Raw genomic sequence first — 17,354 nt, 5'->3', positions numbered from 1 at the left:
TTCGAGGAGTTTCGTTCCAGTCTTTGCGTCACTGGCGCCGCTTCGACTGCGGGGGGGTGTTGAGTATATTGTGTACGTGTATATTTGTGTGTAGGGCCCACCTTCTGTTTCCTTTGTATAGTTGAGGTTGTGGCCCACCTCTGTACTTATATATACGTGCCTGGTGCACCGATCAATACATTGCGATTGCACAGCCTATTCTCGTATTCTACAGGATCCGGCGCCACCGACGACACAAGGCGCATGACCGCGGCAGATCCGGAGGTGGCTAGCCTTGCAACTTCTATGATGGCATCTCGTCCTGACGACAGCGTGCTCCGAATCCAAGGTCAACGACGTCAATGCGCATGGCCACGGATGCCGAGGCCAAGGCCCGGCGTGCCCGCCGTGAGAGGGCGAGGGCACGCCACACCGCGGAGGCCAAGTTGCATTGTGTCTCATCGGACAAGCCCATGGAGGACCAGCCCGCGGAGCACGCCCATTCCCGGATCCTAGTGAAGTGGCAAGCCCGGGTGACAAGTGTCGTCGCACTGGAGCAAACAAAGGGCAGTTGTGCCTGGCCGGCCTACCCCTCAAAGAGGAGGACGACGATGTCAACACCTACAACTCTGGCAGCAAGCAGATCCTCCTCGACCCTATTGTGTCTTCGTCCGCTACGTGGACAAAGAGGACAAAGGGGAAGGGTGGTTGTGGGTGAATTTTTTTCACAATAAAATCTGATCATGCCAAACTTTGGTAGTTCGATGATGTATATGTCAACTCCCGTACGATATATCCTAGTTAATCTATGTGTGTTGTTTTATATAATATGTGTGTTGTGTTTTACGTTGCATGAGATTGTATGGATTTGAAGGTTTGCATATGAGGAGGTGACTCTCGAGGCGGGCAAATTGGGAAAGAAGGGGGGGGGGGTGACCGGGCGGCGCTGTCTTATCTGTGGACGTTTTTAGGTTGCGTTTCTTTGGCTGGCTGGTTTTTTCGTTCGTGAAGAACTGATCGAACTCAAGGTGATCCAGGGGGCAAAAAAATGTTGCTTGTGAAGTTCAATGTGGTTTGTTTGTGGAGTACCTTGTGACCGGGCGGCGCTGTCTTATCTGTGGACGTTTTTAGGTTGCGTTTCTTTGGCTGGCTGGTTTTTTTCGTTCGTGAAGAACTGATCGAACTCAAGGTGATCCAGTGGGCAAAAAAATGTTGCTTGTGAAGTCCAATGTGGTTTGTTTGTGGAGTACCTTGTGACCGGGCGGCGCTGTCTTATCTGTGGACGTCTTTAGGTTGCGTTTCTTTGGCTGGCTGGTTTTTTCGTTCGTGAAGAACTGATCGAACTCAAGGTGATCCAGTGGGCAAAAAAATGTTGCTTGTGAAGTCCAATGTGGTTTGTTTGTGGAGTACCTTGTGACCGGGCGGCGCTGTCTTATCTGTGGACGTTTTTAGGTTGCGTTTCTTTGGCTGGCTGATTTTTTCGTTCGTGAAGAACTGATCGAACTCAAGGTGATCCAGTGGGCAAAAAAATGTTGCTTGTGAAGTCCAATGTGGTTTGTTTGTGGAGTACCTTGTGACCGGGCTGCGCTGTCTTATCTGTGGACGTCTTTAGGTTGCGTTTCTTTGGCTGGCTGGTTTTTTCGTTCGTGAAGAACTGATCGAACTCAAGGTGATCCAGTGGGCAAAAAAATGTTGCTTGTGAAGTCCAATGTGGTTTGTTTGTGGAGTACCTTGTGACCGGGCGGCGCTGTCTTATCTGTGGACGTTTTTAGGTTGCGTTTCTTTGGCTGGCTGGTTTTTTCGTTCGTGAAGAACTGATCGAACTCAAGGTGATCCAGTGGGCAAAAAAATGTTGCTTGTGAAGTCCAATGTGGTTTGTTTGTGGAGTACCTTGTGACGTGCTGTATTTGGTGAACAACTAACCGAGCTCAAGGAGCGAGTACTCATCTTACTGACCGGTCATGTCACTCGCGTCCTTTCCTTGGCGCAGATCCAGGAATTCTCAATTCCTTGGGAAAAGGTTTCTGAGATCAGTTTTAACGCCGGCGTCCGCGACCGCGATACTATCTCCTGGAAACTCAATTTTAGTGGCGCGTACTCGGCCTCTTCGGCCTACATGGCATAATTTGAGGGCCACCTCAGAAGCAATATGACTAGGGCACTTTGAAAGGTTTGGGCACCATCAAAGTGCAAGTTCTTCACAACAGTGTGGACGGTTTTTTTTTGAAGGAATAACAGTGTGGACGGCTGATCGACTACAACGGCGGGGCTGGCCAAATTATGGGCTTTGCCCGCTCTGCAAGCAAGTCAACGAATTGGTGCCCCATTTCCTATTCCCATACAGATTCTCCAAACGCGTTTGGGCGGACGTGGCTTTATGGATCAGCCTCAACAATGGCAGCACGATGGCTTGGCGGCACGAGATATCAGTCAAGGAATGGTGGTTCAAGAATGTTCTAGATAGAGGGCGCTCGGGGAAGGCCCTGGCATCCTTGCTCTTGCTCATCTCTTGGGAACTTTGGAACAAGCGGAACGTAAATTTTTTTTTTGAAACAAAGCTGCCACGTCGATAATTGTTTCCAATAAGATCAAAGAGGAGGCCCTTCTTTGGGCGTTTGCTAGTGCCTGTCATTTGTGTAATGTAATACCGCGTGAGTAGACTCTCTTATCCTCGCTAGTGGGACCTTGTTAAGAAATCCTCTCCTAATGTTTCACAAAAAAGAACTGTATATATCTTGACAACACGACTACACGAGATTGAGTTGACTACACATGATTAAAATCCTGGCACCGCCACTGCATGCAGATTCTCCGAACATGTGACGTGGCTTCATGGATCAGCCTCAACAATGGCATCACAATGGTTTGGCGGCACGAGATGTCAGTCAAAGAATGGTCGTTCAAGAATGTCCTAGATGGAGGGCGGTCGGGGCGTCTCTTGGGAACTTTGGAACAAGCGGAACACAAGAACTTTTAGAAACAAAGCTGCCACAGCAAGATTTTTTTTCAATAAGATCAAAGAGGAGACCTGTATTTGGATGCTTGATGGCGTCTGTCATTTGTGTAATGTAATGCCGCGAGAGTAGACTCTCTTATCCCGGCAGCGGGACATTGTTAAAAAATCCTCTTTTAATCAACAATGAAAATGGCAATTTGTTTGCTTTGTCTCAGAAAAAAAACTGTATTATCACCGACCTATCTCGTAGAGTCGTAGTGCACTTCGTTTATTCCAGCACTGTGAATTATCGCATTTGCTTAAATTTCCTGCAGTGAAACAAAAACTATTTGGTACTCTTTTTTTTGTACTCGCAAGGAATTTTATTTTAATTATGGCGTTGTAGTAATACTAGACTAATACTAGACTACCCATTCCCCAGAGAGAATTTGCTCTCCAGTCACGTGCAAGCCGTCTCCCTTGTCGAGGACAAATATGACGGCGGCTCTCCGGTTCCCCAACACAGCCAAGCCAATGCGGCACCAGTCGCCGTTGCACTTCCCGGAGGAAATTAAGGCGGCCGGCATGCATGGCCGCGCGGCGCGCTATAAAACCCCACCATCCAAGCCCAGTGAAGCAAGCCACACTTGCATCGTTCACTACACTGCAGCAGGAACAGAGCAGCCGATCGAAGCGAGCTCGAGGCGAGAAGATGATTCCCATGGGGATCCTGGCTTTGGCCGCGGCCGTGTGCGCCTACTTCTGGTCGCCGGTGGCGATGATGCACGCCCCGGGAGCCGCCGGACGGTTGATCTGCCGGGCGGCGTTCGAAGCCTTCCCGGAGCTCTATTGCTGCCTGCTCCGCACGTTTGGCCCCGCCGAGGCCGCGTTCGTGTTCCGCCACCTCCCCCGGTGGCTCATCCGGCTGTTCGCTTCCCATTTCGGCATGTGCGACGACTGTCTGCTGGTCGATGTGATCTGAGTCTTTTTTTTTCTGAGAGAAGATGTGATTTGAGTTTGGTCGATGGTGTGGGACTCTTGTCACTCTTCTGTGGGTTAAGCCATGTACTCAACATCAAATTAATGTGCTCGCTGTTCTGCTTCATGAATCTGGTCTTGCTCGTTCTTTACTGTTGTTCATCTGCTTTGGTTAGGTTCTCATTCTTTTTTTTTAACACCAACTTATATTAATTAACCAACCACACCAGTACACTCATTCGATACAATATTCACCACACAGGGCGGTACATCATTTACAAGAATACCATCTAATCTATTGTCAAAGCTATACTTAGCGATTAAATGAGCCACCATATTGGCCGTACGGCTAATCTTTGACAATTGAAGATTGTTGATCAATTTCGAGATACTCAACACTTCCATCTTCAGGTCACGCATAGCAGACCTGTCATAGTCCCCCAATGCAAGAAATGCTACCACAAAAGCGCAGTCAGTCTCTAAAATTATAGGATTATGAAGAGAAATACCTATGTAGAGACCGGCAATGCAAGCTCTAAACTCCGCTTCCTCCACGCTTTGACAGGCACCAATGAAATCCCACGACGACACAATAACTTCCCCTTCCTCGTCCCTGACCACCACCCCCACACTGGCTTCTCTAATGGACTCCACGAAGCTAGCATCGACATTAATCTTGAACCAACCTGCAGGAGGCGGGGACCAGCCACTACTCGCATCCAGAGAATTAGGAACTCCGCTAATCCGGACCAACGGCCCTTTTCCTTTATTTTGAAAATCCACCGGCCTCGGAGAATGATATGCACCAAAGGACGCCCAATAACTCTCCACAAAGCAAGCAAAAGCTGAAACTGATTTCTTTCCTTTACCAAAGATCAAATCATTTCTCAAATGCCAGGTCCTCCAGAATAAGAATATAATTTGGTCTCGCATTACGGGGTTTAATTGACTCAGGAGAACAATAAACCAATCATACCCCGTATATCTGAAAACCTCCTCATCAGGTAGAGCCCAAATGTTCCTCATGGCCATGCGAAGCGCACGCGCCTTCGGGCACAAGACAAGCGCATGGAACGTATTTCCATCCTCCATGCCACAAATAGAACACGTACTAACAGAGGCTTGATGATGCGCCACTCTATTAACCTGTACGGCCAAGCTATTGGAAGCAACCCTCCATGCAAAAATACGAATCTTCTGAGGAATGTTTGCATTCCAAATAATATTCCAAATTTTCCTCTCCGTACCTACCGCCTCACTGGATTGTCCCTCATCCTCTTTGTTATCCTTAAGGGTGAGCGCTAACTTGTACGCACTCCTAACTGAGAACAACCCTGACTTTTCATAATGCCAAGCAACAAAATCTGCCTCCCCATTTGATTGGATCCGCATCCTCAAAATCTCATCCGCGTCATAAGGGTAAAATAAATGCCTAACCAGCTCCTCATCCCATCTCCTTTCACCACTCATGAACAATTCCTCAACCCATTTAACTCTAGTTCTATTCTTCTTTGAAGTGATTTTAAGTCCAGAAGCTCCAGGAAGCCAATTATCTCTCCAAATATGTATATTAGCCCCATCATACACTCTCCAAATAACTCCGGATTTAAGCAGCTCCAACCCATGCAGAATACCTTGCCATGTGAGAGAAGCCGACTGCGGGAAAGCTGTGTCTAAAATATGCCCCTGTGGATAATATTTTTCCTTGATCACTCTGGCACACAGAGATTCCGGATTTACCACCAGCCTCCATGCCTGCTTCGCTAAAAGAGCCTGGTTAAATAATCTGAGATCCCGAAAACCCATACCACCCTCCGCTTTAGGCTTTGTCATCTTATCCCAAGCCAACCAATCAGTCTTCCTTCTGTTTTCCTCATCCCCCCACCAGAAATTCCTTATAATCTGAGATAATTCCTCGCACAGAGACGCCAGGAATTTAAAAATACCCATAGCATACACCGGAAGAGCTTGCAGAACAGATTTAATCAACGTTTCTTTTGCCCCACAAGAAGCATATTTCTCTATCCAGTCCGATAGTATTTTGAGAGCTTTGTCCTTAGTGGATTGAAATTTGCCCGCCTTCATTCGACCTTGAGGCACCGGTAAAACAAGATATTTGTCCTCAAATCCTTCGGCGGTAATGCACAAAATTACCATAACAGCCACTTGAACTTCCATACTACATTTTTTACCAAACATGACAGAGCATTTATCTGAGCTCAACAATTGGCTAATCCCTTTCTCATATGTTGAAATAATATTTTTAATTGTCAACGCTTGATCAATGGCTCCCTTGAAAAATAAAAGACAGTCATCTGCAAACAATAGATGTGAAATACCCGGCGCTTGCCTGTTCACCTTGAATTCTAGCAGCGCTCCTCTATTACACGCATCCTGTAACAACACAGAGAGGGCCTCGGCCACGAACAAGAATAAATAAGGAGATAGAGGGTCTCCTTGCCTGATACCACATGAAGGCGTAAATGACTCCAAGAGTTGTCCGTTGAAGCAAACAGAGAATTTCACCTAGGCCTCCTTTGGCTTGGAGGAATTTCATAGGAATTCTAGAGGATGGGATTCTTATAGGATTTTTTCTTTTAGAGCCCTTTGGTTCATAGGAATGGATTCCTATTCCTACATAGGATTGGTTCCGATCCTCCACTTTTCATAGGAAAATAAAAATGAGCCTAGACCCAATGAAAAAAATCCTTTGATGTCAACCAAATGACATCTTGTTTCCTATTCCTACTCATAGGATTTGAAATACATGTCATCTCATTTCCTACAAGATTTCTATTCCTACGATAATCCTATCCTATGAACCAAAAGAGGCCTTACTGTGTGAATTTTGTTCAAGTGATGATGGCGTCAGAGAGAGCAGAAACCTTTTTGGATGTTTATAATTAGAAATTGGTGCTTCAGACTTGAAGTTACACAACAGCTAATGATGGGACTTGCCATTTTTTTTCTGGATCACTCAGTTCCTCGAAAACTGGTTTCCCTACTCAATCTGTTCATTTCTAATTTTCTATTATAATATAAGATTAATAGAATCTGCAAATAATTTTTGAGACAAACCAACGCATATGATTTCCAAATATTCAATCTGAATATAATTAAAATGAGAAAATTTGTGGTCAAAGTTTCTAAAGTCTGTATTGGCTTGATCAAGGGGTCTTGAGTCTCGGATGTTGACAGACAAGAGTACTTCAAACTAAAAGCAATCTTGTTAACAGTGCTTTAGGTATGCAACATCACAAAAACTAACGATGGGACTAGCAAATTTTGTTGAGCAGATCACCCGGTTCCTCCAAAACTGTTTCCCATACTTATCTGTTCATTCTATTCTATATAAAATTATAACAAAAAAAAATATAGGATTCAAACAAGATATTGTTGTCGTTAGAAGTTCCAATTTCCCGGACCGAAAATCGTTATCTTTTAAGAGAGAAAACAATTGAATGATAAATAGGCTAGGGCATGAGGATTTTACTTGCAACTTTATACGTCTGGCACTTAGGATCTTGTCTTGTTTTCTAACATAGTCCCGGTAGACACTGCTATGATGTGTCAACATGTAGATGTGGGGGGTGCGTCAAATAACGTCACGACCAATTAGTAGATTACATCATGAGTCTATTCACGGGTAGAAAAAGGGCCTATTGTCCCGGTTCGTAACGGCCTTTTGTCCCGGTTCCTGAACCGGGACTAAAGGGTCGGTACTAATGCCCTGCCCCTTTAGTCCCGGTTCAATCCAGAACCGGGACTGATGGGCCTCCACGTGGCTTGTGCGCGGAGCCCAGGCAGGAGACCCTTTGGTCCCGGTTGGTGGCACCAATCGGGACCAATAGGCATCCACGCGTCAGCATTTTTGTGGCTGGGTTTTTTTATTGGGGGGGGGGGGGGGGGTGGGGGTTTTGGGGGGTTAATTTAGGTGTTTCATATATTGTGTTAGCTAGCTATAATTAATAGAGAGAAGTGTTCTCTCTTATGTCCGTGCTTGGTCGATGCTACGTACTATACATACGTATAGAGAGGACTAGACACGCTAGCTAGCTAGTAAGCAAACGAAGGAAACAGAAGATCGTCATGAACATATATGCATACAGAGAGAAGTGATATCGACCACCTCTCCTTCTCCGAGAGATTGGTCGAACAACAAGTTCTCGTATATCTATCCGACACTACCGGCTACATATATACAATAATTATCTCTTACAAATATAATCATACGGACTCATGGTCCACATAGTATTCTCCGTCTTCAGCGATCACGTGGTCAAGAAAGAATGCCGCCAATTCCTCTTGAATTGCTCACATGCGAGCTGGTGCTAGGAGTTCATCCCGCTTCCGAAACATCTAATTTGAAGAAGGGGGTCAATACATATATATATGAATGAATGAAACTCAACACAAATGATGGTAATAAAATAAAATTGTGAATGTTGTTATTTACGTACTTCATATTGTTCGTCATTGTAGCCCCGCTCACAGGTCGTGTGGCGGATGGACTCGCAAACGTAGTATCCACAGAAATCATTCCCTTTTTCCTGCCACAACCACTTTACAAGAAATAGAGGTCAATCAAACTGATAAGCAAGAATGCCAAATCAATAGGAGATGCGCGGAACATGCTACTATAGTACTTACTTTTGGGTGTCTAAATTGCAGCTTCTTCGGGAGTCCTGGAGCTTTTTTGGTGAATTTTCTTCAAACCCTGCCGGACAAAGAAAACAATTACTTGATATATCACGAAATGAACAAAGTTGCTGATATGGTGGATAATGATCGATTTAACTTACTTCTCGAGCATTTGAGTCATGTCCGCATAGTCCTGGGGATCTTTTCGTTTTGAGTCTAAGACAGTTACTAGTCCCTGCTCAAGCTTAATCTCTAGGAGAATATAGTGGTAACTGCACACACATGCATAACTCATCAATTACATTACTATAACCTTGACTAATATATATATATAAGGGAAACCGAATACGCACAAGATAGTAACACTCACTTGAAGTTGTAAGGAAAGAGTATTATATCTTTGTTTTCATTTATTACCAATGATCGTAGCAAGTTGGCCTCGGTATCTGCGGCATGAAATTTAACCTGAGTTGCATCTATGAGATATGTGTTAATGAACCCAATATCACCGACTTGTCTTTTCTTCAATTCGGCGATCTTCAATCTGCATAATATAGTGAGGATGATTATAAATACATGCAATGAAGAGTTGAGCTATATAGAGAGACTTAATGACAGAAGTAGTACTACTTACAGACAGTAGCAGGTGACCGTTGTTTTATCGAGGGCCAATTGATTGAAAAACTGAAAGAACTCCTCAAATGGAACAGGCAACAGTTCAATTCCAACGAGGTCATGCTCCTTTTTAACTTTCACATACAAAGTACTCCTCCCCCAGAGTCTCTGCAGATTTTCAAGTACCAATCATGCAATCTTCGCATCATCGTTGATAGAGATCTTTCATCTTTGACGAGAGGCTTCCCGTACTTGTATCTTTGTATCTGCACCTCCATGGGTTCATAATGTACATCGTCGGGCAGGTAATCGGCAAGATTGCTACAACCGGGCACCATCCTTGGATCATTAGCGACGTTGTCGCTAGGCACCTTGAGCGGGGGGCACGATTGCTTCACTTGTTCACCGAGATGGGCAATTTGTTTCCCAGCTCGTCGTTCTTTCAGCCTTTGATCACTGACAGTACTTCCCGACCGCTCCGCTTCAGTAAATTCCTTTCCAATAATGCGCCGGACTCGGTTCGGTCACTGGAGACGTCATCACGGTCTCCTTCTTGCACCGGCATTGGGTCACCGGAGCCGTCTTCGCGGTCTCCTTCTTGCACCGGCATTAGGTCACCGGAGCCATCATAATCATAGCCAGCTGCTTTCAGACCATCGGTGTCGTTGAGAAACAACGAGCAGACGGCATCACTTCCTCGTGCGATTATGTCCCCTAACAACTCTTCTTGTACTTCGTCTCGGGCGGTGTCCATAGTTTCTACAAATATTTACAACATGGCAATTATTATTCAAACATGACAGATGGATATATTAGTGGCAAACATAGAACTAATATTAATTAGTGGCCTCGACGCTGCTTCTCTAGGGTTTGGGGTGGCCTCGACGCTGCTTCTCTAGGGTTTGGGGTGGCCTCGACGCTGCTTCTCTAGGGTTTGGGGTGGCCTCGACAACGCTTCAAGGATAAAAAAAGAAGAGGAAGAAGAAAAAAAAAGAGGAGAAGAAAGAATAGAGGAGTAAGAACTCCTCTATTCTTTCTTCTCCTCTTTTTTTCTTCTTCTTCCTCTTTTTTTTTATCAGAAACGAGGGTCGTCGAGGGTCACCGAGCGGTAGAGGAAACCCTAAATAGCAAGTATCATGGGTGTGAGATACATGTGGCCGTTGGTGTCGGACACTACATCCACGTCCCACAAGTGACGTGGGCGTCGAAGCCCGCGCCACTCGTGGGACGTGGATGTAGTGTCCGACACCGACGGCCACATGTATCTCACACCGACGATACTTTCTATTTAGGGTTTCCTCTACCGCTCGGTGACCCTGACCCTCGACGACCCTCGTTCCCGATAAAATAAAGAGGAAGAAGAAGAAAAAAAAGAGAAGAAGAGGGTCGTCGAGGGTCAGGGTCGCCGAGCGGTAGAGGAAACCCTAAATAGCAAGTATCGTGGGTGTGAGATACATGCGGCCGTCGGTGTCGGACACTACATCCACGTCCCACAAGTGACGTGGGCGTCGAAGCCCGCGCCACTTGTGGGACGTGGATGTAGTGTCCGACACCGACGGTACATGTATCTCACACCGACGATACTTTCTATTTGGGGTTTCTCCTCTAACGCTCGGCGACCCTCGACGACCCTCGTTCCTGATAAAATAAAGAGGAAGAAGAAGAAAAAAAAGAGAAGAAGAGGAGGAAGAAGAAAAAAAGAGAAGAAGAAATCTTTCTGTTGGGGAACGTTGCAGAAAACAAAAAATTTCCTACGGTTTCACCAAGATCCATCTATGAGTTCATCTAGCAACGAGTGATCGGATGCATCTACATACCTTGTAGATCGCGAGCGGAAGCATTCAAAGACCGGGGATGAGGGAGTCGTACTCGACGTGATCCAAATCACCGGAGATCCTAGCGCCGAACGGACGGCACCTTCGCGTTCAACACACGTACGGTCAGCGTGACGTCTCCTCCTTCTTGATCCAGCAAGGGGAAGGAGAGGTTGAGGAAGATGGCTCCAGCAGCAGCACGACGGCATGGTGGTGGTGGAGAAGCAGTACTCCGACAGGGCTTCGCCGAGCTCTACGGAGGAGGAGGAGGTGTTGGAGGGGAGAAGGAGGCGCCAAGGGCATGGGTGCGGCTGCCCTCCCTCCCCCCTCTATATATAGGGGCCCTAGGGGGGGCGCCGGCCCTAGGAGATCCAATCTCCTAGGAGGGGGCGGCGGCCAAGGGGGGTGGAGTGCCCCCCAAGGCAAGTGGGAAGCCCTCCCCCCACCCTAGGGTTTCAACCCTAGGCGCAAGGGGTGGGCCTTGGGGGGCGCACCAGCCCACTAAGGGCTGGTTCCCCTCCCCACTTCAGCCCATGGGGCCCTCCGGGATGGGTGGCCCCACCCGGTGGACCCCCGGGAACCTTTCGGTGGTCCCGGTACAATACCGGTGACCCCCGAAACTCCCCTGATGGCTGAAACTGCACTTCCTATATATAATTCTTCACCTCCGGACCATTCCGGAACTCCTCGTGACGTCTGGGATCTCATCCGGGACTCCGAACAACTTTCGGGTTACTGCATATTCATATCCCTACAACCCTAGCGTCACCGAACCTTAAGTGTGTAGACCCTACGGGTTCGGTAGACATGTAGACATGACCGAGATGGCTCTCCGGTCAATAACCAACAGCGGGATCTAGATACCCATGTTGGCTCCCACATGCTCCTCGATGATCTCATCGGATGAACCACGATGTCGAGGATTCAAGCAACCCCGTATACAATTCCCTTTGTCAATCGGTACGTTACTTGCCCGAGATTCGATCGTTGGTATCCCAATACCTCGTTCAATCTCGTTACCGGCAAGTCACTTTACTCGTACTGTAATGCATGATCCCGTGACCAGACACTTGGTCACTTTGAGCTCATTGTGATGATGCATTACCGAGTGGGCCCAGAGATACCTCTCCGTCATACGGAGTGACAAATCCCAGTCTTGATCCGTGTCAACCCAACAGACACTTTCGGAGATACCCGTAGTATACCTTTATAGTCACCCAGTTATGTTGTGACGTTTGGTACACCCAAAGCACTCCTACAGTATCCGGGAGTTACACGATCTCATGGTCTAAGGAAAGGATACTTGACATTGGAAAAACTCTAGCAAACGAACTATACGATCTTGTGCTATGTTTAGGATTGGGTCTCGTCCATCACATCATTCTCCTAATGATGTGATCTCGTTATCAATGACATCCAATGTCCATAGTCAGGAAACCATGACTATCTGTTGATCAACGAGCTAGTCAACTAGAGGCTTACTAGGGACATGTTGGTGTCTATTTATTCACACATGTGTTACGATTTCCGGACAACACAATTATAGCATGAATAAAAGACAATTATCATGAACAAGGAAATATAATAATAATGCTTTTATTATTGCCTCTAGGGCATATTTCCAACACTTTCTTCTTCTCTTTTTTTTCTTTTTTCTTCTTCTCTTTTTTTTTCTTCTTCTTCCTCTTTATTTTATCGGAAACGAGGGTCGTCGAGGGTCAGGGCCGCCGAACGGTAGAGGAAACCCTAAATAGCAAGTATCATGGGTGTGAGATACATGTGGTCGTCGGTGTCGGACACTACATCCACGTCCCACAAGTGACGTGGGCGTCGAAGCCCGCGCCACTTGTGGTACGTGGATGTAGTGTCCGACACCGACGGTACATGTATCTCACACCGACGATACTTTCTATTTAGGGTTTCTCCTCCACCGCTCGGCAACCCTCGACGACCCTCGTTCCCGATAAAATAAAGAGGAAGAAGAAGAAAAAAAGAGGAGAAGAAAGAATAGAGGAGAAGAAAAAAAAGAGGAGAAGAAAGAATAGAGGAGTTTCTTCTCCTCATTTTTTTCTTCTTCCTCTTCTTTTTTTATCCTCTTCTTCCTCTCATGTTCGACGACCCTCGACCCCTCGGCGACCCTAGACCCCCTCTCGACCCCCTCATGTCGAAGTTATCGGGTAGGGGGTATATCGACAACGACATACCCGATACATACATACATACATACATATCACATGCATCCATACATATATAAACAAAATTAATATCTACTAATTAACAACCTAAATAAAAAAACTAATACATATAGGAAGAAGAAGAAAAAAGAAGAGAAGAAAGAATAGAGGAGAAGATCTCCTCTATTCTTTCTTCTCCTCTTTTTTTTTCTTCTTCCTCTTCTTTTTTTATCCTTTTCATCCTCTCATGTTCGACGACCCCCTCTCGACCCCCTCTCGACTGTCGACCCCCTCTCGACCCTCATATATAAAACATTTTCTTCCTTCTATTCCTTCTTCCTAAATATATAAAACTTTTTTTAAAATGAAACTAACCTAAAATGTACTAAATCAGAGAACATATATAGATAAAAAATTTCTAATTAAAAATCTAAATTTTGCATATATGTATTTTTAAAACATCATTACAATTGAAAAAATACATACATAGATACAAAAAACATGTAAAAAATACATACATACATATATGAACATACATCAAAAAATACGTATAGCATGTATAATAAAAAATGCACGGCGGCGGCGGGGGCGGCAGACGTGCGGTGCTCACAGAGGCGGCGACGTTCGGGGCAGGGGACGGTGGCACGGCGACGGCGATGGGGCAGGGGCGGCGCGCGTTGGGGCAGGGGACGGCGGCGCACGGCGACGGTGTCGGCCGAGGGCGCGGGCGAGGGCGCGGGCGACGGCGACGGCTGGGGCGGCGGGCGGCGTTTGGGCAGCCTGGCGGCGTCGATGTACTCGGCGTCGTCGGAGGGGCAACTGCGAGGGAAATGTGAAATTTTCCTAAGTGCTGGCTTATGTAGCAAAGGCATTGATCACGGTTCGTGACACAAACCGTGACCAATGCCCCCCCCCCCCTTTAGTCCCGGTTGGTGCCACCAACCGAGACCAAAGGCCTCCAGACCAAAGGCCGCCGCTTCCCGCCCTTTGGGCTGGAGGCCTTTGGTCTCGGTTGGTGGCACCAACCGGGACTAAAGGGGGGCATTGGTCACGGTTTGTGCCACGAACTGTGACCAATGGCCCCCTTTAGTCCCGGTTGGTGCCACCAACCGGGACCAAAGGCCTTGTGCGGCTGCTGCGTCGAAAGTTTAGTCCCACCTTGCTAGTTGAGAGGGGTGCGCAGTGGTTTATAAGCCCCACTGCCGCACCCCTGTCGAGCTTCTCTCCATTGCAGGCTTATGGGCCTAATTGTCACTGCTATGCCTGTGGGCCTACTGGGCCTCCTGCGGGCCTGAATCCTGGCCCTTTGATGGGTTTCTAGTCGTATTCAGGCCGTGGGGGCCCAGTAGGTGGCATTTTTTGTTTTTTTGTTGCTTTATTTATTTTATTTTCTTTTGTTTTTTGCTTTATTTTTTAATTCTTTATGCTTTTAGTTTTAGAAAAAATATAAACTTTTTGTTAATGCCATTAGTTTTCAAATTTGAAAACACTTTTTTTGTTTTTTTCTTTGTTGCTTTATTTATTTTATTTTGTTTCTACTTACAACAAAATACTTATTGTTGCTATTTTTTCCAGTTTTTTTGTTTTGTTTTGCATTATTTATTTTCTTTTGTTTTTTGCTTTATTTTTTTTATTCTTTTTGCTTTTAGTTTTAGAAAAATTATAAACTTTCTGTTAGTTCCATTTGATTTTGTGATTAACTTTACTACAAAAATAGTTTTTTGCTGTTTTTTTGATTTGTTTTTTGCATTATTTATTTTCTTTTGTTTTTTTGCTTTAATTTTTAATTCTATTTTCTTTTAGCTTAGCAAAATTATAAACTTTTTGTTAGTGCCATTAGTTTTAGAAAAATTATAAACTTTCTGTTAGTGCCATTAGTTTTCAAATTTGAATAGTTAAAATTTGAATTCTTTTAAAATTGTTTGAATCACAAGTTTGTGATTAACTTACTAAAAAACGAGAATAGATGCGCTTATAGAGAAAATTCAACCTAAATTCCTAGTAAATTTCTATGAATTTCAGAGAAATTCACTATGAATTTAGGTTAAACTTTTCTCTATTAGGGCATCTATTTTCACTTTGAGAGGAGCTCAACAAGGCAGAGAGGGAAGGGCTTATAAACCGGTGTGAGCCCCCTTCGGTTGGCGAGGTGGGACTAAACTCTGCCCGCAACGAGGACCAACCCTTTAGTCCCGGTTTGTGGCACAAACCGGGACTAATGGTCATGGGCCAGGGGCGAGGAGCAAAATTATAAACTTTCTGTTAGTGCCATTAGTTTTAGAAAGTTGAAAGTTGAAAGTTAGCATGGGCTAGGGACTAATGGTCATGGTATTATGAGGGCCGAACCATAAGACATGAAAGCATTTCAAATGAACTCTGAAAAAGTTGAAAGTTGGCATGGTACCATAATTTCACCCACATAGCATGTGCATGTACAAAACAGACAATGGTAGCATGTTTGTGTGTTACAAAGTTGGCATGGTATCATCATAATAGTTGCGGGAGAAAGTCTTCACTTTTTCTTCGCTTGTGTCATTTGCTTATTGCGCCATAACCATGGATAATATTCATTGTTTATCAGGATGCTTGGGTCAGCCTTGACATTGAAGGGAGGAATTTCATGAAACTTTCATAATCTTCAGACATGTCTATCTTGCCGTCCACTCCCAGGATGTCCCTTTTTCCTGAAAGAACTATGTGGCGCTTTGGCTCATCGTATGATGTATTCGCTTCCTTATCTTTTCTTTTTCTCGGTTTGGTAGACATGTCCTTCACATAGATAACATGTGCCACATCATTGGCTAGGACGAACGGTTCGTTAGTGTACCCGAGATTTTTCAGATCCACTATTGTCATTCCGTACTGTGGGTCTACCTGTACCCCGCCGCCTGACAGATTGACCCATTTGCACTTAAACAAAGGGACCTTAAAATCAGGTCCGTAGTCAAGTTCCCATATGTCCACTATGTAACCATAATATGTGTCCTTTCCTCTCTCGGTTGCTATATCAAAGCGGACACCGCTGTTTTGGTTGGTGCTCTTTTGATCTTGGGCGATCATGTAAAATGTATTCCCATTTATCTCGTATCCTTTGTAAGTCAATACAGTCAAAGATGGTCCCCTGGACAACAAGTACAACTCATCACAAACAGTGTTGTCACCTCTGAGACGTGTTTCCAACCAACTGCTGAAAATCCTGATGTGTTCACATGTAATCCAGTCGTCGCACTGCTCCGGGTGTTTGGAGCGCAGACTGTTCTTGTGTTCATCGACATACGGGGTCACCAAGGTAGAGTTCTGTAGAACTGTGTAGTATTCTTGAGACCAAGAATATCCGTCCCTGCATATTATTGAGTCTCTTCCAAGAGTGCCTTTTCCAGCCAGTCTCCCCTCATACCGTGATTTAGGGAGACCTATCTTCTTAAGGCCAGGAATAAAGTCAACACAAAACCCGATAGCATCCTCTGTTTGATGGCCCATGGAGATGCTTCCTTCTGGCCTAGCGCGGTTACGGACATATTTCTTTAGGACTCCCATGAACCTCTCAAAGGGGAACATATTGTGTAGAAATACGGGCCCCAGGATGACAATCTCCTCGACTAGATGAACTAGGACGTGCGTCATGATATTGAAGAAGGATGGTGGGAACACCAGCTCGAAACTGACAAGACATTGCGCCACATCACTCCTTAGCCTTGGTACGGTTTCTGGATCGATCACCTTCTGAGAGATTGCATTGAGGAATGCACATAGCTTCACAATGGCTAATCGGACGTTTTTCGGTAGAAGCCCCCTCAATGCAACCGGAAGCAGTTGCGTCATAATCACATGGCAATCATGAGACTTTAGGTTCTAAAACTTTTTCTTTGACATATTTATTATTCCCTTTATATTCAACGAGAAGCCAGTCGTGACCTTCATACTGAGCAGGCATTCAAAGAAGATTTCTTTCTCTTCTTTTGTAAGAGCGTAGCTGGCAGGACCTTTATACTGCTTCGGAGGCATGCCGTCTTTTTCGTGCAATCGTTGCAGGTCCTCCCGTGCCTCAGGTGTATCTTTTGTCTTCCCATACACGCCCAAGAATCCTAGCAGGTTCACGCAAAGGTTCTTTGTCACGTGCATCACGTCGATTGAAGAGTGGACCTCTAGGTCTTTCCAGTAGGGTAGGTTCCAAAATATAGATTTCTTCTTCCACATGGGTGCGTGTCCCTCAGCGTC

Source organism: Triticum aestivum, chromosome 3A (genome assembly GCF_018294505.1).
Source record: "Triticum aestivum cultivar Chinese Spring chromosome 3A, IWGSC CS RefSeq v2.1, whole genome shotgun sequence".
Classification (NCBI taxonomy): domain Eukaryota; kingdom Viridiplantae; phylum Streptophyta; class Magnoliopsida; order Poales; family Poaceae; genus Triticum; species Triticum aestivum.
The sequence above is the reverse complement of the archived record's forward strand: the minus strand, read 5'-3'. Positions refer to the sequence as shown.